The 21,270-nt window shown below is 40.8% G+C and overlaps 1 protein-coding gene and 1 long non-coding RNA gene across 3 annotated transcripts in view; one reads left to right on the top strand and one right to left on the bottom strand.

The window, feature by feature from the left end:
* Positions 1-21,270, top strand: part of MYO1A (myosin IA) — a 106,660-nt gene that overhangs the window by 9,703 nt on the left and 75,687 nt on the right. The gene's annotated exons all lie outside the window — the stretch shown is intronic.
* On the bottom strand, positions 17,223-21,188 carry LOC130358762 (uncharacterized). Its single transcript, XR_008889642.1, has 3 exons — positions 21,041-21,188; positions 20,707-20,862; positions 17,223-17,475 (listed from the first exon to the last, which is right to left on the bottom strand). It is a non-coding gene; the product is annotated as an uncharacterized LOC130358762 (long non-coding RNA).

The following is a 21,270-nucleotide window of genomic DNA, read 5'->3' as shown; positions in this document are numbered from 1 at the left end:
ATATTGCATTACATGTTAACATGTAATCTCTAAAGGAATTTACACGATTTAACAAGAATAACATACCCCTACATCAGCACATTATTTTCCTATAGCAAGATGGCACAAGATATTTGCTTGCAAAAGCAACAACTTTGCAAATAGTCTTGATGTAAAAACTAAAAAATGCCACTCAATGGTGTATACAGCTCCTATGCAGAGCTATGTATCTTCATGGTAACAGACTACAAACAATACCTGTGCGTATTGTTTATTATCTTTATTTTTTATTGCGCCCTTGCTTTCAGGGCACTGTGCATATGATAAGGGTTAAAATGCATAGCATGAATGTGACACTGAGTAAGTATCAGACTGATAGAAGGAGAGAGAGCCCTGCCCAGGAGGACATACAATCTATAAAATACTTACCTAATCTACTATTTGTAGCATATAAATGAAGGGCTCTGTGAGCTGTCATAATGGGGCTTAGTTCACACGGTTATATGCGTGCAGAACGTCCACTCGGAAAATATGGGCAGATGTTCCATACATTTTAAAGTTCCGGCAGGCTCTAGGACCGCTCCTAAATCCGCTGCCTCATAGACGGCAAGGTATTTCCGAGCAGGATCCATGGAGAGAATAGACATGTCTATTCTTTCTGCAGACAACGGAATCAGGATTTTTATCTGACGCGGAAATTCCGCTGTGCGCACAGTGCAGCAGAATCCCATTGAAAACAATGGGACTCTGCTGCAGCGGAATTTCTGAGTGGAATATTCCCCTGGAATTCTCCGCTCAGAAATTCCACCGTGTGACTATAGCCTAACAGTCAGCTAGGGTGTGGTATGGCGTTGAGCTCATAGGTGCCAAACATCATCATCATCACCAGAGATCCTACTTGCAGGTTTTCACAATCCTTGTGTATAAGTTGTCCCTGTCACCGGTCTGATCTTTGTTCGCTTATGTGTTTTTTTTTTTTTTTTTTTATGTATTTATGGCATGGAAATGGCAGATTATTTCAACTTTTTATTTGAGGGTAGAGATAAGATTACATTTATTGCTTGGGCTTGGGAGTCAAAGGTGGATATAGAATCTAAAGCAGTGTTTACCGAGCAGTGTGCCTCCAGCTGTTGCCAAAGTACAATTACCAGCATGCTCAGACATTCAACGGCTGTCCGGGCATGCTGGGAGTTGTAGTTTTGCAACAGCTGGAGGTACCCTGGTTTGGGAAACACTGGTTTTCAAATGCTTGACTATGTTTAATACTGTGGCCCTTGCATTGCACATAACCAAAAATTCTGCAATTTAGAGTAGGGTCACACGTGTCATATTTTTCTGCATATTTACTTTTATTTTCCTGCCCATTGAAGTCAATAGGTAGCAATATCAGTTTTGCTACCCATTGACTTAAAGGGGTACTCTAGTGAAAAACAATTTTCTTTTAAATCAACTGGTACCAGAATGTTAAACAGATTTGTAAATTACTTCTATTTAAAAATCTTAATCCTTCCAGCACTTATCAGCTGCTGTATGTTCCACAGGAAGTTCTTTTCTTTTTAAATTTCTTTTCTGTCTGACCACAGTGCTCTCTGCTGACACCTCCTGTCCATGTCAAGAACTGTCCAGAGCAGAAGAGATTTGCTATGGGGACATGGACAGAGGTGTCAGCAAAGAGCACTGTGATCAAACAGAAAATAAATTTTACCCCTTAACGACCATGGACGTGTATACACGTCCATGTGCCATTAAGCAGGTATGGCGCGGGCTCCCGACTCGAGCCCGAGCCATACCGGCCGGCCCCCAGCTGATTCTTGTAGCTGAGGGCCGGCATTAATAGCCGAATATCAGTCGGCTATTAACCCTTTAGATCGCCACTAAAGCTGACAGCGGCGTCTAAAGGTACCTTTAACTGCTCCCTGGTGATCCATTGGGGTGAATCGCACAAGTTACAAAATGGCGTTTTTTTTTTCCAATTTTGCCCCACAAAAATGTTTTTTTCTCAGTTTGCCATAAATTTTATGGTGAAATGATTGATATCATTGCAAAGTATAATTGGTGGCGCAAAAAATAAGCCCTCATATGAGTCTGTAGGTGCAAAATTGAAAGCGTTCTGATTTTTAGAATGTGATGAGGAAAAAATGAAAGTGCAAAAACAGAAAAACGTGATCCTTAAGGGGTTAAAAAGAAAAGAACTTCCTGTGGAGCATACAGCTGCTGATAAGTACTGGAAAGGTTAAGATTTTTAAATAGAAATTATTTACAAATCAGATTAACTTTCTGGCACCAGTTGAATAAAAAAAAAACACAAAAAACAAACAAAAAAACAAACAAACAATTTCACCGAAGTACCCCTTTAAATCAGTAGAAAAATACACATCAGCAAATACACAGCAAAATATGGCATGTGTGACCCTACTCTTAACCTGTAAGTGTTATTTTGAATATTGTGAAACTGCACTGAATTTATAGGAGATATTTAGGGGATCCACTGTACAGTGACCCCCCCGACCTACGATGGCCCCGACATACGATCATTTCAACATACCATAGCTTCTCAGAGGCCATCGCATGTTGAAGGCAGCATCAACATACGATGCTTTTGTATGTCGGGGCCATCGCATAAACTGCTATCCGGCAGCGCAGACTGCTTCAGCTGCCACCGGATAGCAGTTTACGGTGCCCCGTGTGGTCCGCTGACGATCACTTACCTGTCCTCGGGGCTCCGGCGTGTCCTCTTCAGGATCCCTGCATCGTCGGCGCTCTCCATCATCTTCATCACGTCGTTGCGCACGCCGTCCCGTCATCCAATAGGAGCGGCGTTCGTAGCGACGTGATGGCGGCGACGGAGAGCGAGGATGCCAGGGAAGCAGAGGCCTTGCCGGAGCATCGGGACATCCCGGGGATGCAGCGACAGCGATGGACGGTGACATCCAGGGCAGCGGTGACGGTCTGGAGCGGCGGGGACACGTGAGTACAACCTTTAATACCAGTGGTCTTCAACCTGCGGACCTCCAGATGTTGCAAAACTACAACTCCCAGCATGCCCGGACAGCCGTTGGCTGTCCGGGCATGCTGGGTGTTGTAGTTGTGCAACATCTGGAGGTCCGCAGGTTGTAGACCACTGTCCTATACTTTACATTGCACAGATCCCTCAACATACGATGGTTTCAACAAACGATGGTCCATTTGGAACGGATTACCATCGTATGTTGATGGACCACTGTATATCCCACAATAGTAGATCAACTAACTAGTGGATCTACAACAGTCTTGTTCTTGGGGAAGATTGGCCTTTTTACACATACGTCTTTACATATTTTTTTTGTAATCCATTGTGTTATTTGTAAAAAATTTAAAATTAGACGTGTTTCAGGGGCGTCCTGACACCATTATACTCCTAAAAGCATGTTACAAGGGATCCTAGTGCGCTATCCCAAATTGCTAACGTTGCGGCAGCTATGAAGACTACATGCCTGTACAAGCTCAAAAAGCAAACAAATACACCCCGTATCTTCAGGGGCCCTATCGTAGCTACATGGTCTCGAGGGTCTGTATACTCTTAAACGTACATGTGTCTCGGAACGCACATGGTCTGAGTGCCCATGAATCATACAAGCAGAATAGCAGACAACCCTTTACATCAGCATTGTGCTTGTGGTCTGTAGTCTAGCCTAGCATCTTTACAGAGATTCGACAGATCACATTTCTGAGATTATCTAATGATACATATACGTAATGGGAGTTAAAAGCTTAAGGGAAGGAACAATGGGGATAATAAATATTTCATTGTTTCTATACAAGGAGATGTCTTAAAGGCCAAGAGCAAATCAGTTCTTGTTTTTTGTTTGCAAGTTGTTCTTTTTTTTACAGATATTAAAAATAAAATATGGCTGGGTTAAGTATCTTCTGAGAAAGCTTAAAGGCTACCTCTCATCAAATAAACTTTTGATATATTTTAGATTAATGAATGTTGAATAACTTTCCAATAGCATGTTGATGAAAAATATGCTTCTTTCTATTGTATTTTTCCCGATCAGTCCTGTCAGCAAACATTTCTGACTCATGCTGGAGTCCTAAACACTCAGAGCTGCCAGCCTGCTTTGTTCACAGCCAAACAGGCTGTGAACAAAGCAGGCTGGCAGCTCTGAGTGTTCTCCTTTGTGAACAAAGCAGACTGGCAGCTCGTAGTGTTTAGGACTCCGGCATGAGTCTGAAATGCTTGCTGCCAGGACTGGTAGGGAGACCCCTAGTGGTAATGTCTTCAAAGTGGAAAATGAAATAGAAAGAAGCATATTTTTTAATAACATGCAATTGTAAAGTTATTCTGCATACATTAATCTATAATATATCAAAAGTTTTTTTGATGAGAGGTACCCTTTAAAGCTTTTCTGCCATAAAAAAAAAATTGATTGGTTGGGGTCCCAACACAGACTCCCACTGACCTGTAGCTATAGCTGAATAAAACACGTGGCTTATAATGGAGCCTATCTTCTGCAATTGGACAGACTGAGCACTGACCTGGGGACTGAAGTGCACAGCTACGTGCTTCACCCAGCTATATATACTGATCAGTGGGATCTCAGGATGAAGACCCTGACTGATCAGAACTTTTTGACATGTTTACGTATGTGCTGCCGACAATAATGTAACATGGTTTGAACTATATCATAAACGATCATTCATACAAATAATCTATATATATAAAACTCAACGTGTGTGTGTGTGTGTTTGTATATTCCATAAAAACTTTCACACGGCTAAAAATATTAACATGAAACTTGGCACACATGTTACTTATATGTCAACAACAAACATAGGATAGGTGATTTAACCCTTACTCACCCCCATTTGCCAGGGGCGGGGTTTATGTTTAAAGTCCCATACAAGTCAATGGGAAATATATGTTACTGCACAACTTCCAAACGGTTGGAGATATTTCGATAATACTTGGTCACATGTTACTTATATGTCCACTTAAAATATAGGATAGTTAATTTAACCCTTAACTACCCCCATTTGTGAGGGTCAGAGTTTTTGTTTAAAGTCCCATGCAAATCAATGGGAAATGTATGTTCCCACATAACTTCTGTACGGCTGGAGATATTTCAATACCTGGTACACATATTACGGGTTGGGATATGAGGACAGGATGGGAGGTCGAGATAGGAGGTGGAGATAGGAGGACGGGAGGGTCGGGATAGGAGGTCGAGTTAGGAGGTCGAGATAGGAGGGAGAGATAGGAGGTCGGGATAGGAGGTTGAGATAGGAGGACGGGATAAGAGGTGGAGATAGGAGGACGAGATAGGGGGTTGAGATAGGAGGACAGGATAGGGGGTCGAGATAGGAGGTCGAAATAGGAGGTCGAGATAGGAGGTCGAGATAGGAGGTCGGGATAGGAGGTCGGGATAGGAGGACTGGATAGGAGGTCGGGGTATGAGGACGGGATATGGGGTTGGGATATGACAACAATATATGTGGATGGGATTTGAAGTCAAAAGCTTCCTCCTTTGTTGATTTTCCTCCCCAACAAGGATTAGGAAGGAAAAAACGGGCAACGCCGGGTACTCAGCTAGTGTAAAAAAATAAAAATGCAGATCACTTTTGCTATAGAGCCAGTACATGTCCATGTCAAAGGACTCTCAGGCTTTTTCTCTAGCTTCTTTCTTAAAGGGGTTGTCCAGGATTTAAAGGAAGGCATTACTTTTTTCTTTACCAGAAACAACTTTCCTTCTGTCTATGTGTTGTATCTAGTGCAGTAAAGCATCCTCATTTTAAATGCATATGACTAAGCTGCAATACAGGCACAACCCATGGAAAGGTGTATAGCTATTTTTTCTTGTAATGCTCCATATCCGTTACGAAAAAATGCACTTTTAAACAGACTTCAACAAATCTTGGTTTTCACAGAAAAAATAGTACTCTCATTGCTTGTGAAAACACTTACTTGACCAAATGGGTCAGTGTGTATCAATATTTTTCCAGTTATTTTCTGTAGGTGATCAAACACCTTCGTAGCTGTTTTCCGAACACAAAAACACACATATTAAAAACAAAACACCTAGTGTAAAAATGAGGGGCTGCAAGTATTATGTGGACAGTTAGAGAAAGACATTAAGCTCATTCCGTTCATTGAGTCCTTATGGACCTGTCACATCAGTGTGTATAATCCACCATGCTTCTCTTTGCATCAATTTGAGGTGCCGATCTCCTCCATCTTTCATCGACAGCACCGTTTCTATACCGGCAAACCTAATAACTTTAATATCGCTGCTATGGGCATCCACTATATGTTTAATAAATTTAGTGAAAAATAAAAAATGGAAATTGAGGCTCAGGGTCAATGAATATTGGATGATGATATGTTTATTATAATAAAATATGTATGATAGTTAAAGTGTGTGCCGAACCTCACAGGGCCCTTGTGGGTCGGCAAATACACAATAAAAATTCACAATAGATATACAAATATAATACGGCAACTGTAACTAATATCAACAGGTAATTAGTAAAAATCATAAAATTTTAAAAAATGTACAATAAAAGAGTGTCCACAGTATCCGATAAACTTTTAGCTGCTGAGGAAAAGTCCTATGAAGGACTTGAAATGCATCCAGCTTTCCCTTCTAAGTGCCACTCCATACAGCCAATATCCCAAAGGCAGAACCCTTCAATTTTCGGCGCATCAAACCTATGCGCAACGCTCCAGCCACGAGGATATGCCATACCGGGCTAATTTTCAGAGCCGTTGCAAGAATCGGATCCTCTACAATTTGCTGTATCTTTTGAGACAAGCCGTGTCTCTAACAGCTGACCATCATCTGTACCAAGCCGGGACCACCAGCGCCACATCAGGTACTATGTATACAGCTATGCTGTACTTTTGAAGCGCTGCAGTCCTCTGTTTATTTGCCCACCAAAACCCACTGCATATTTTGTGACTGCAAAATCTCTAGCAGCAGGTCAAGAGAACTCAACCCTTTACAAAATTGTATGCATACATAGTATCACTTGTCTAGCAACATTGTATCTTCTCCATTAAGTTCACTTCAGACATCGCTGCATATCGTTGAAACTGCCCAGTCTCTAGCAGCGGGCTCTTTGCACAAAGAGCCAGAACTTATACATCGGATTACAAACGATTCACATACAAGGGGATTCATTTGAACAAAACTACTAAGAGATTAATATGCACTTTATTTTCATGGTACCCACCATCTGAACTATTAGATCAATTTCTCAAGAATATCTCTATTTCTTTTCGGCTGGCTTATCAGACACTGTGGATAATTTTGACTGATTTAACCGGACACTGTGGATAATTTTGGCAGTTTTATCGGATACTGTGGACACTCTTATATTTTTTATAAATTTTTTTACAATTTTATGAATTTTACTAATTACCTGTTGATATTAGTTACAATTGCCGTATTATATTTGTATATCTATTATGAATTTTTATTGTGTATTTGCCGACCCACAAGGGCCCTGTGAGGTTCGGCACACACTTTAACTATCACATATATTTTATTATAATAAACATATCATCATCCAATATTCATTGACCCTGAGCCTCAATTTCCATTTTTTATTTATTGCATTTTTTACACCATGGGTATAGGTGTTATTTGAGTAGGTCGGGTCCCAGAGCCTCTCCTACTCTTTATACATAATAAATTTAGTGGCTCCTGTCACGATTTTGATAGACCTGATATGTTCTCTGATTCGTTCAAACCGTGTCCTCTTTGTCTTAACTTTGTAAAAAAAATCCACAAGGGCAAACCAAACAGTAATCAATTCATTCACTGAAATAGAGATACAGCCCAATTTAAAATGTTTCATTGCTAAATTATGAGCACAGAAAGAACAATTATTACATTTATGGGTGTATTTGATTGTAACCAATTTTTGTGGAGTGTTCTTTTTTTCTCTTCTAGCCTTTTCTTCTCTAGTTTTTTTTATTTGGCTACCTACAGTACCATTTCTTCTAAACATAATAACTGGTTTACGTAGAGCTATATCTCTCACATCTGGGTCTTTTTCCAACATATACCAGAATTTCCATATTGCGTTTCTCACTATTGTGGCCACAGAGGAATTCTGGAAAGAGAAAATACATTTTTTCTCATGCTTCTTCTTCTTGTTTTTATGGTTCAAGAGTTGAGCTCTTTTCACACTCTCACTTCTACTGAAGGCTTCATTTTTTTTCTTCTTCGGGTAACCCCGTTCTAAAAACCGCTGTTTCAAATCATTAGCCTGTTTGTGAAACCAGTCATGATTATTATTTATTCTTTTTAACCTAATGAACTGGCTGTAGGGAATACTGGTTTTGACATGATGCAGATGGGAACTGTTAAAGTGGAGAAGGGCATTTTTTAGATATGTTTTTTCTTAATCCTGCTGTGATTAATTAATTACTAGAAACTATAATTTCTACATCCAAGAATTCTAATCTGTCTCCTCCAAATTGGTATATGAAGGTCATGTTAGTTTTATTTTGGGAATTTAAATAGGAAACAAAATTTTAAAAATCTTTTTCAGAACCCTCCCAAACTATAAAGATGTCATCAATGAATCTTAAAAATAATTTGATGAATGGGGCATAAATATTACTGGTAGAAACAATGTAATCTTTGCATAAGTGCAAGAGATGGGCGTGCCCATCGCAGTGCCTTGTTTTTGTCTGTACCATTGGTCATTGAATTTAAATGCATTATTTTCCAAAATAAATCTGAGACTATCACTCACAAAATCAATAAAGTCATGAGATTTTTCCGCACTTCACAGACAATTACGGATCGCCTCTATACCCGCATCATGAGGGATGTGGGTATAGAGGCGCTCCACGTCTATGGATGCCAATTGAAAACCCTTTTGCCAATAAAAATCGTTTAGAATATTAATGAGATCCCCAGTCCTTCAAAAAAGAGGGCAAAGCAACCAGTCTAAACAACTAGAGAAGCAGTCACTGAGCCAGTCCCTGCCACTATAGGGCTGACTTATGAACCTTGGGTAATATGTACCAGTATGGGTATTGTGGATGATCAGTGAAAAGTTTAAAAGCTGTGGATTCTGATCTGACACCTCGATTTGTGTAGGTTCTCAAAAGGGAGCGTAATTTGTTCTGTTGGTTGGAGACTTTGGCATCGTGATCTCTCCGATACCAAATCACCACCACTCCTCCCTTATTGGCTTTCAATACCTTAATCTCAGGATGGTTTGTTAACCAGGTGAGAGCTTTTCTCTCTGAAACTGAGATATTGGGATGTGCCTGCAGGTAAACTAGAGCTTTTGTTTCTTGAAGAACTGCTTGATAAAAAAGATCAATAGCGCTCCCTATCGAGATGGGGGGGGGGGGGGGGGGGGACAGAATTTGGATTACCTGCCACCCATAAATGGTTCACTAATAGACTCCTCATGATTAATATTCTACTCCACATCAGAAAATTCATTATCTCGGTTGTTTGTTATGTACGTACCTGCTCATGTATTTAAAGCCGGAATATCTGCGGACTGACGTCACCTGAAAGCATGGTTTTTTGACTGATTGAAGAAGCAGGGTGGGCAGATCACATGATAATCCAGGTCTATCATGGGATTTTCTGCTTACTGTGTCAATCAGCACAAAGGCCAATAGGACACAGCAAGGGACACAGAAAAAGGGCAGTGACGTCACCCACAGCGTTCAGAGCGCTGGAACTTCTGCACATAGGAGACAGGGAAAGAGAGGGAGAAAGCCAAACATAGGGACAGTTAGTGGTTAGAAAGATAGAGACTAACATACAGATTACAAAGAGAGAAGAAATAGGGACAGTTAGTGATTAGAAAGAGAGAGAGAGAGAGATAAAGATTAGAAAGAGAAACCTTGTGTGTGTACACAATTAAATCCCCATATAAGAAATAGGGGCTCCTATACACCAAAACAGCATATAACGGGACATCTTAATCACAGCCTCTGAAGGGCTCATCTTTTGCCACCTTTTTCAAGGCTCATACCTGCATATACCTGAATTGAATAGTGTTCTGAACCAGCTACAGTAGCCAGTGAGGTGTATTGATCTGTGCCGCCCACCCACAAAGTGTATTCTAGTGGCCCCTTTATACCTATATGACCTGTTAACACAGTAGTGAATATAATAGATTTCCGCAAACACGTTCAGTACGCATTGTGCTGTTAAAGTTACATGTATCTAGTCTGTAGTGTTATACAGTTCTGGTGCATTTAATATTGTTCCGCAACCACCTTCAGTACTTGTTGTGTCATCATCCCTGCCATGCAAAAAGCGTTTAAAGCGTTTGAATCTTTGATTTGACAAGTAGGTTAGTAAAAAATTCACCCAAAAAGGATAAAAGTAACAAAAAAAAAAAAAAACATGTCTGGAAAACGAGTTGGTGGACAGGGTAGAGAGCACAAGACCCCCACCATGTTCTTTGCCAGTAAGAATGTTCGTGGCAGTACTAGTACAGTACTGATATGTCATCAAGGAAAACAGTGGCATTGGCGATGTAATGCCTCTGATATTCCTTTTGGAGTAGACGCTGACGGCGATGATGGAAGAAGGAGGGACGGAGGAGACTACATGTCTTGATGGCAGCAGTACAGATGTTGGATGAGGAGGTAGTGGGGCCTGAGGAGGAGGATTTGGAGATAAACTCTATGGAAGAGAGAGGAGATGAGGACCTTACACAAGGCGATACTGAGGAGGAGGCTTAAAAATGGGCTGTAATAGTTACCATGGGTTACCGCATGTTGCCATAACTGAGCTAGGCAGCGTTATGAACGTGTTTAGTGGCTTATTTCATTGCTGGTTCGAGTCAAACCAAGCCGAACCGAACTCGTGATATCTGAAAGTTCGTCGAGTCTGGCGAATCGAACTTTTCAAAAGTTCTCTCAACTCTAATATACACCCCTTTCCCCAGAGCCTAGGTTCCACTGCTACCTGTACACTCTGTATAACTAATAACTACACCCCGGGTCATTCTGCAAAGCCATTACATGAAACTTTACGGGGGAGAGTTATAATTGTGCAGCTGTGTGCAGTCATCCCTCCTGCCTTTTTTTTCTGTGTTTTTTGGGTTACTTGCTCCAAATTTACCAATAAGGTGCATACACTTTGGAAAATGTTTCACAAATGAAAAATCCCCTCAGAACTTGCTGTAGGATGACACTTTTCTAAGGCAAGGCAGAATGAATTTTTTTTGTACCTTTTCCAAAAAGGTGCATGTAGTAAAATATCTTCCACTGCAATGTCAATAATGAAAGTAATAAAGAAAGTGTCTATTTTGAAATTGTGCACAATCTTTGGCCATAAACTAACTGTGCACAAGTTTGCGCCAAATTACAGCTAGAAAAAGGCAATGTCCGAAAGCAACGATAATTCTCCCCCTATGTTAAAAGTGATATACTGTAATAGACTGTCCTTGCGCTCATCGACTGGCCATAAGAACATTGCTTTTCTCAATAGAATCTAAATGATTTGAAAGCATTCTTTAGCAATAGTAATACAGGAATATTCAAACCTAATAGTTTAGATGGTCAATCATTCATTCACATTATCCATGACTTTCCTATGTCTCCAATTCATTTTCCGTTATTATGTAGAGTATAGAGCAAATATGTGAAACCGCTTTGTGCTGTGGTCACAATATAGTTACCAGAACAAATGACTGCAGAACATTAGTGCGGATCTATAATGTATTGGGATGTCTATTGAGGACCATTTGCTATACAGTATTAGCTATAAAAGTTCTTAATATTACTTCACTATCTAGGTTATTGCAGGAAAGAATGCGTACCCTCAGGGTTAGATGTAACAGAAACTCTGAGTCTCTTACCATTACTTTGTTAGCTACTTGAAGTGGACTAAAAAGCATTTATGTCATTGTCTCCATGTATGAGGCAACATGTAGGAACATTTAGCTCAACTTGAATGGGTCTATTATAATATAGTTTATTTTGCCATTTGTCTTTAGTGAAAGCAGCTTTCAGTGCCTGATGCCCTCAACGGCTGAAAGTGAAAGTAAAGTGATCTTTAAGGTGGCAACCACTAGGAAGGTAGAACTGCAACTCTCAGCATGCCCAACATGGGCATGCTGGGAGTTGTAGTTTTGCAACATCTGGAGGGTCACAGTTTGGAGACCACTGTTACAGTGGTGCCCAAACGGTAGCCCTCGAGATGTTGCCAAACTACAACTCTTAGCATGCCTGGACTGCCCAGGCATGCTGGGAGTTGTAGTTCTGTAACATCTGTCCCTTCAGATTATGCAATTTTCAGGAAATTTTTTAAAATTGCTGCTCTACTTTGAAGCCCTCTAATTTTTTCAAAAAGTAAAAATATGTCCATTTTATGATGCCAACATAAAGTGGACATATTGTATTTGTGAATAAAAATATAATTTATTTGGAATATCCATTTTCCTTACAAGCATCCTCAAATTTTTTTTAACTGAACATAGGTCTTCTTCAAGAGGACAAGGACATACAGCACAAACTTTAGAATGGCATCTAAAATAAAGTTGAGTAAAAATACAGTTTAATGTTATTATATAGCAGAGGTGTTTAAGCCTTTCATCATATCAGGATGTTTACCAACTTAACTCATAAGGTTTCCGCCTGGCTTTATTTGTTCCATACTAGTAGTATGCCTGTGACAATTCATTCAGTGCTTTGTATCCTGGATTCCACATCCTTCCTCTCCAGGGTATTGAAGTTACTACTCCGGATGTCAGCTGTTGGAGCTATATGGTAAATGAGCCTGACTTGATACAATTATTTTTCCAGAAATTCAGAATGGAATGTTCATTCATGTGTTAGTAGAAAACACATCCCGGAATAACCAAAGATGGGCACTCCCATTCTGTGCAGATGCCCAGTATTGCCCATAAAATTAGGGACTTTTAGTGATGTAACAGGATTAAATCATGGCGATTTATTTAGGTGTTTATGACTATGATCGGCAGAAAAACATGCACTATGTAAGCATGAATGCATAACTGCTTATAATGCAATAGAGCAGCAGGAAATGCTAGCAGAATGCTTGGGTGTATAGGGAGAGGTATTAGCAGTAGAGATGGAAGTGCTCATGGGTGTATAGAGAGAGATGTTAGCAGTAGAGAGGGAAGAGTCAATACTGCTGTACAGAGCACTGGTGAGACCTCACTTGGAGTATTATGCACAGTACTGGAGACTGTATGTACAAAAGGATATAGATATTTTGGAGAGAGTTCAGAGAGGAGCTACTAAACTAGTACATGAATTGCAGGATAAAGCTTACCTGGAAAGGTTAAATGGGCACTCTCATTAAAACTAATTTTTGCTATTGCACTCCTTATGGTAAATAAAAAAAATTCTAATGTAATTTAACAACTTAACGACCACGGATGGTGTGGAGATACTTTGTGCACCAGGATGTACATTTACGTCCTGTACATGACCGCGAGCATCAGAGAAAATCAGGAAAGGCAGTCTGTAGTGCTGGGGGGGGGGGGGGGGGGTGCAGCCTTGGCCAATCATAGCTCATCTTAGCTTCAGATGATGTCACGCCTGCTGGGAAACTCCCCCTTCCAGTCTGTGAATCTGACTGAGACTGAGCAGAAAATACAGAGCAATATCAGGGTTGAAAACTAACAAATAATAAAAATAAAGGCTGGGGATGGTTTATCATGATGGTGGCAGTGAACTGGGAGGATTATAAAATGTAAAAAGATCATCAGAGGTACTCTTTAACCCCTTAAGGACCAGGCCATTTTACACCTTAGGACCAGAGCGTTTTTTGAACATCTGACCACTGTCACTTTAAACATTAATAACTCTGGAATGCTTTTAGTTATCATTCTGATTCCGAGATTTTTTATTCGTGACATATTCTACTTTAACATAGTGGTAAAATTGTGTGGTAACTTGCATCCTTTCTTGGTGAAAAATCCCAAAATTTGATGAAAAAAATTAAAATTTTGCATTTTTCTAACTTTGAAGCTCTCTGCTTGTAAGGAAAATGGATATTTAAAATAAATTTTTTTTGGATCACATATACAATATGTCTACTTTATGTTTGCATCATAAAATGTATGAGTTTTTACTTTTGGAAGACACCAGAGAGCTTCAAAGTTCAGCAGCAATTTTAAAAATGTTCACAAAATTTTTTAACTCACTATTTTTCAGTGACCAGTTCAGTTTTGAAGTGGATTTGAAGGGTCTTCATATTAGAAATACCCCATAAATGACCCCATTATAAAAACTACACCCCCCAAAGTATTCAAAATGACATTCAGTAAGTGTTTTAACCCTTTAGGTGTTTCACAGGAATAGCAGCAAAGTGAAGGAGAAAATTCAAAATCTTAATTTTTTACACTCGCATGTTCTTGTAGATCCAATTTATTAATTTTTGCAAGGGGTAAAAGGAGAAAATTTTTACTGGTATTTGTAGCCCAATTTCTCTCAAGTAATCACATACCTGATATGTCTATGTAAATTGTTCGGCGGGCGCAGTAGAGGGCTCAGAAGGGAAGGAGCGACAAGGGGACTTTGGAGAGAACATTTTTCTGAAATGGTTTTTGGGGGGCATGTCACCTTTAGGAAGCCCCTAGGGTGCCAAAACAGCAACAAAAAAAAAAAAAAAACACATGGCATACCATTTTGGAAACTAGACCCCTCGGGGAATGTAACAAGGAATTAAGTGAGCCTTAATACCCCACAGGTGTTTCATGACTTTTGCAAATGTAAAAAATAAAAACATTTTTTTACATAAAATGCTTGTTTTCCCAAAAATTTTACATTTTTAAAAAGGGTAATAGCAGAAAATACCCCCCAAAATTTGAAGCCCAATTTCTCCCGATTCAGAAAACACCCCATATGATGGTGAAAAGTGCTCTACTGGCGCACTACAGGTCTCAGAAGAGGAGTAGTCACATTTGGCTTTTTGGAAGCAAATTTTGCTCTGGGGGCATGCCGCATTTAGGAAGCCCCTATGGTGCCTGGACAGCAAAAAAAATAAATACACATGGCATTATATTTTGGAAACTAGACCCCTTGGGGAACGTAACAAGGGGTAAAGTGAACCTTAATACCCCACAGGGGTTTCACGACTTTTGCTTATGTTAAAAAAATAAAATTTACCTAAAATGCTTGGTTTCCCAAAAATTTTTAATTTTTACAAAGGATTAAAGCAGAAAATAACCCCCCAAATTTGAAGCCCAATTTCTCCTGATTCAGAAAACACACCATATGATGGTTAAAAGTGCTCTACTGGCGCACTACAGGTCTCAGAAGAGGGGTAGTCACATTTGGCTTTTTGGAAGCAAATTTTGCTCTGGGGGCATGCCGCATTTAGGAAGCCCCTATGGTGCCAGGACAGCAAAAAAAAAACACATGGCATTATATTTTGGAAACTAGACCCCTTGGGGAAAGTAACAAGGGGTAAAGTGAACCTTAATACCCCACAGGGATTTCACGACTTTTGCATATATAAAAAAATATTATTATTTTTTCACTAAAATGTGGGTTGCCCCACAAATTTCACATTTTTGCAAGGGTTAATAGTAGAAAAGACCCCCCAAAATTTGTAACCTCGTCTCTTCTGAGTATGGAGGTACCCCATAAGTGGACGTCAAATGCACTACGGGCGAACTTCAATGCTCAGAAGAGAAGGAGTTACATTTGCAAACTTTGCTGAAATGGAGGGGACATGTCGCATTTAGGAAGCGCCTATGGTGCCAGGACAGCAAAATACCCCCCACATGGCATACCATTTTGGAAACTAGACCCCTTGTAACAAGGGGTAAAGTAAGCCTTAATACCCCACAGGGGTTTCACAACTTTTGCATATGTAAAAAAAAACTTTTTTTCACTAAAATGTGTGTTTCCCCCCCAAATTTTACATTTTACAAGGGTTAATAGCAGAAAAGACACCCCACAATTTGTAAATACATTTCTTTGGAGTAAGGACATACCTTATATTTTGATGATTTAGGCTTGGCGGGTGCACAGCAGGTCTTGCTTAAGTGGGAGCGCAGTCAGGGACCTTGAGCTTGATATGGAGCCAGGATGTGGGACCCCCCCTCAAGGAGCGTTAATGGGGGGGGGGGGAGCACTGAGCCCTAATATAGGGGAATACTATGTGGGACAATGGGCCGTAACTGGGGTAGACAGGTGGGGTACAGAGGCCCGTAATATGGGGTACAGTGGACCAGAAAATTATAAAACGTAATAAAACAGGATAGGTTCCCAGAATGATGACCCAGAGCATAGCCAAAACTAAAAAAAAAAAATATGCCCACCCCAAACCCTATGCTCTGAATCGTCATTCTGGGAATGTGATGTGTGTGGCCGTCCCTAACCTGTTGCCTCAAATGCGCACCCGCTCAGGTGGAGAGAGAGCGCTGCGCATTTGAGGCAACATAAAAAAGTCCCCGATGATAGTGACTCAGTGACCTATGACCCATTTTTGACAAAACACCAAAACACCCCCAGAGGTCTTATCAGGTTTTTTTTTTTTTTTAAGGTTTTTTGGGGCAATTTAGTGATTTATGGGGGTTATATTTTAAAATGTATTCTGGACTTGGTACATTGGTCAAATTATGGAAAATTCTAATAAAAAGGGAAAATTTAGGGCTCCATGGAAGTGTGATACTCCCTGAAGCAGTCAATGCAGAGGCCCGGATTATCTGGGCAAGTGTCACACTGAATGGTGGTGTCCCTCCGTCTCCCCTTCCTGTAACACACTCTGCATTTTTTCTGGGATCGTCCCTTCTTTCCACTGGGGGGGGGGGGGACCCTCACCTGGAAAGTGTTGGCCTGGGACGATCCTGGCGCCTATAACTCCAGACCCTTGGGAAGTCTTGTAATGCATTCACTGCTGATATAAACAAAGCACAAAGCTTGGCTGTACCTTTTAGATGTTGTTTAAAATTGTGTTTGCCGTTTTATCTCTTCCGATCCCCCGACGTATTCATACTCAGATGAGCATTTGTGTTTGGAATTGTGAGAATTGTGAGAGTCTGTTGCTGCCAGACTCCTCTAGTGGTAGATTATCTCTTTTTAGGACAAAAGGATCAGGCACTTACAAATCCAACATGTCTGACCATACACCGCACACACACACACTGTCTGTCAGGGGGAGTTGGGAGACCCCCTATACACTTTATATGACTCCCCAGTCCCGCTGAGATTACCAGGTTTAGATGATCTTGTTCTAATCTGAAAAACAGTTTATTTTAATATTTATTTATTAGTTTTGTAAGTGCTTGAACATATATTCCTATAGCCTGCAGTTACGGTGCTCTCGTGACCTCATGACAAAGCTTCCTGGTATCGTAACTCTGTTCAGTATCTTCACATTTTATGTTATAAATGGGATATTGTATGAATACAAATCAACTGCGACTTTCCGCAGTCATCAGTTCCTATCCTTAAAAGGGCTGACTCATGAAGCTTCTCTATCCCCGGTGATCAGATGTATTTACTGGAAAAGACTCTTCTGGCTAAACTGGCCAGTCATTGTCCTGCAAAAGCAATGGTGAGGAAAAAGTACTTGAAGCTATTCAAATAAAGGGCAAGTAGAGGGCCAAGTATGCCATGAGACGTGATCTCTAATGTTTTGAGTGGTAGCAGTTATGTGCGTATATGTGCCGATGGGACTTGATGCACATTAGTAGAGAAGATACATCACATACTGTAGTCTTTGGACATATTACTTCAATTGATTATGCAGCATAGAAGTAAGATATTAAAGAAAGCTTTTCATGTGAATATGCTGATAAAAGCATTATAAAATGAAAAACCTGTGTCATCATATCCATTAGGTGTCAATGTTTCATTCGTGGCTGACTTTAAAGCACTCTAAGGAGGAATGATCGTGTGATGTTTTATTACAGAGCAGAGTTCACATGTGCAGAGTCAGTTCAATTCCATGCATGTCCACCTCAGATCCTCATAATAAAATGTCTTGTTGCTATGTGTCCAACCATAAACCAGATTTGCTGCCTATAAATTGTAGGTTATAAAAAATTACTGTTAAATTACTGTCAGCGCTGGAATAAAGGCCTAAATCCTAGACTGTAAAGGAACAACAAAGAAAAAGCTTGGGCAACAATAAAGATTCAATGAAACCTCACTAGAAGACCATTCCTTGACCCCCTGCTTTTTAGACCACTTCTTTCTGTTAACGATTTTCCTCCAATTTACAGTCTATGGAAGCTGCCCCTCTATAAGCAGAGTACTCCCTTACCTGAACCAAGACTGCATTTGTCAGCAAATATTTCAAAGAAAACTATTTTAAAAAGACCACACATTGAACTTAAAGCGAACCTGTCATATTCCACAAAAAAAAAAAGAATTAATATGTTACTTAGTACTGGGGCTGGGCGGTATACCAGTTCATACCGAAGACTGAATTTTTTGTCCGGCACGATATGAATTTTTCCCCATACCGCAATACCGGTTTGGCCCCTCGGGAATGAATTATCAGCCCAGCGCTGCGCTGTCCCCATCGGGGAACTAATCATATGTGACCCGCGAGTGCTGTTGTGCTCCCCCCCAAATTAATCATCAGCCCAGCGCTGGTCTGTCCCCATCGGGGTACTACTCACATATGTCACCCGCAAACGCTGCCCTCCTCGTTCTCCTGTTTGTTGCGGGCCGCCTGCGCTGGCTGGAACTCTGTACTGTAAGCTGTATCTCTATGCGGTATCCCTATGCGACCGTCAGCCTATCACTGGCGGCAGCGATGTTCCGCCTTGGCCAGTGATAGGCTGAGCCCACTGTCATCTAAGAAGCCGGCTTCTTACATGACAGTGGGCTAAATACCGTTATATGCCGTGGAACCGCTATAAGTTACAAAAATACTGTGATACACACATTTGGTCATACCACCCAGCCCTACTTAGTACCTAATCCTGACCATGTAATTTTTATGCCTCTATCACCTATATTTATTATAAAAATCCCTCTTTTCATTAGCTCACAGTGTTCCTCTCTGGGGAAGGGGGCGTGTCCCTCCCTTGTGGTGGGAGGTGATTGGTGTGTCTGCTTATGCAGCCTTGTCCACCACTTCTCTGACTCATGGACAAGCCAGATGCTGCTGCAGGACTGGTTAGTAAAAAACTTCCAACATCTTCAGCTCATCTCCACTTTGCGTGCCCTGATCCTTACTTGGCCAAATGATAAATTATGCAAATGGTAAAAAAGAAATCTTGATCCAGTACCCTGGACACAGGACTGGTTAGTGTCCCAGTAGGTATGGGGACCCCTAGTGGTGAGATTTTCAGGGGCAGTTTTCTTTATGAAATATTTATCCTTTTTTTTTTTTTTTTTAAACAACCATATTACTAAAGGTCTTTGATTTTCATCAGTAATAACAGATAAAAAGTTTTTGGATCTGACAGTACTCATTTAATTGTGCTCTGACTCATCTAGATGAAGATCTGCGCTGTGACACATCATTAAAATAGAGCTATAAGGAAGCTTGTAAAGAACAGCAATATAGAGATGCTGCCAGCATTGTGCCACATCATTGGTGCTTTGAAAGAGGACTAGCTTTTCTAGCATCAGAGAGTGTGATTGGATATTTATTTTTGTTTCTATGTAAGAATGGGGGCTGTCAGAGAGAGGGTTCAGTCCACATCATCCTGCAATTGGAAGAGGATCTTTGCTTGCAACTAAGTATGAGATGGGGAGCTATGCTAGGGACCAGGGTGGAGACAGAAATCAATTCTGGGTACCAGGTGAAAGTAGGGAGCCATGCTAAGGACTCAGAATGAGATTGGGAGCTATACCAGGGACCAGGAATGGCATGGGGAGCTATGCTGTGAACCGGAAATGCAATGAGAAACGATGCATGGGACCAGGAATAAGATGCAGGGCCATGCTGGGGACCAAAAACAAGATGGAGAGCCATGCTGGGACTAGGGATCATATGGGGAGCCATGCTGAGAACCAGGAATAAGAGGGGAGCTATGCTGGGACGTGTGGATTGGGACTCAGATAGTGAGCCATGCTATTGACTAGGAATGAGAGGGGCGTCATCTGGGGATCAGTGATGACATTGGAAGCCATACATGGGATCAGAAGTGACAAGGGGAGCCATGCTGGGGACTAGGAATGAGCTAAAGAGACGGGCTGGGTGTCAAGACGATGAGCAATGCTGGAGACTGTAAAAAAACAGGTGGTACCAAGGTGGGGAAAGAGTAATTTTACACATGGGAAAAGACCTTTTTTTTTTTCTTTTGTCTCTTTCATCATTATTTGTGTGCTGTACTTGTTTGCTGACTCCATTAGACACTTCAACCTGCACTCTGTATAGTTTTTCTTTGAGAGGGTCACCCCCATAAAAGACTGTTTTGTTGCAAAAATTTGGTTCAGCTCTAAGAGGTTTCACTGTATTTACTTAAAATTAATCAGCGTATCAGCTTTAGATCATAACTTCTACATTGATTATTCTCTTAATATATTTTTATAGCAGTTGTTTTTTTTTCTGATAATGACCTACATTTTTTATTAATTTTTTTTTTTTGGTGTAAAGAAATTGCCTTAAGAAATTGGACTTCACTGCGTACTGAAATTTGCTCTAACATTTTTCAATATACCCTATATTCGCCAATTTTAAAGAATGTCAATAGTGACAAAGTCTTCATGAAAGTGGACGTGGTCTTTAAGTTTTGGACTGATTTATTAAGAAGGCAGGGTTGTACTTCCTGGCTAAACAGTTGCTCATTACTACATAATGCATTACTTACCCTCAGTTCTTCATCACAGTCCTCCCACCCTGCGTAATTCCATCCCACAGCACTCATCAGTGACGTTGCAGCATCTGCTTTTCATTCCCTGTGTGCTCCTCTGCCTATAGGATTGTTCAGCACATGTCGGTATGCTGTAAACACACTTCATTCTCCCTAAATTAACCAATAAAGATATATGTGTATAGTGACAGGAAGAGATTTATGTAGTTGGTAGGGGCTGGCTTTCATGGGGTCGGGCTAGAGATCAAAGACTAGATCCATCCACGCCTCCTGAGACCACAGTAGGAAAATATATATAGCAAACGTAGAAAGAGAGTAACGGAGCACTCACACTGTGACTTCTGTATGGAGGCTGGAAGCTGGAACTCAATCACGGTATTCCATAGCGGGGAGACGAAAGGTGGAACGAGGGAAGCCTCAGACGCCGGCAACGGACCGTATCATGCCCACTGGCGCTTCGTCAGTGCCTACACGGCCTGACGAAGCGCCAGTGGGCATGATACGGTCCGTCACAAAATAACGTCCGTTATTAATAACGGACTATAACGGATTAAAACGGAT

Source organism: Hyla sarda, chromosome 2, assembly GCF_029499605.1.
Source record: "Hyla sarda isolate aHylSar1 chromosome 2, aHylSar1.hap1, whole genome shotgun sequence".
NCBI classification, from domain to species: domain Eukaryota; kingdom Metazoa; phylum Chordata; class Amphibia; order Anura; family Hylidae; genus Hyla; species Hyla sarda.
The sequence above is the reverse complement of the archived record's forward strand: the minus strand, read 5'-3'. Positions and strand labels throughout refer to the sequence as shown.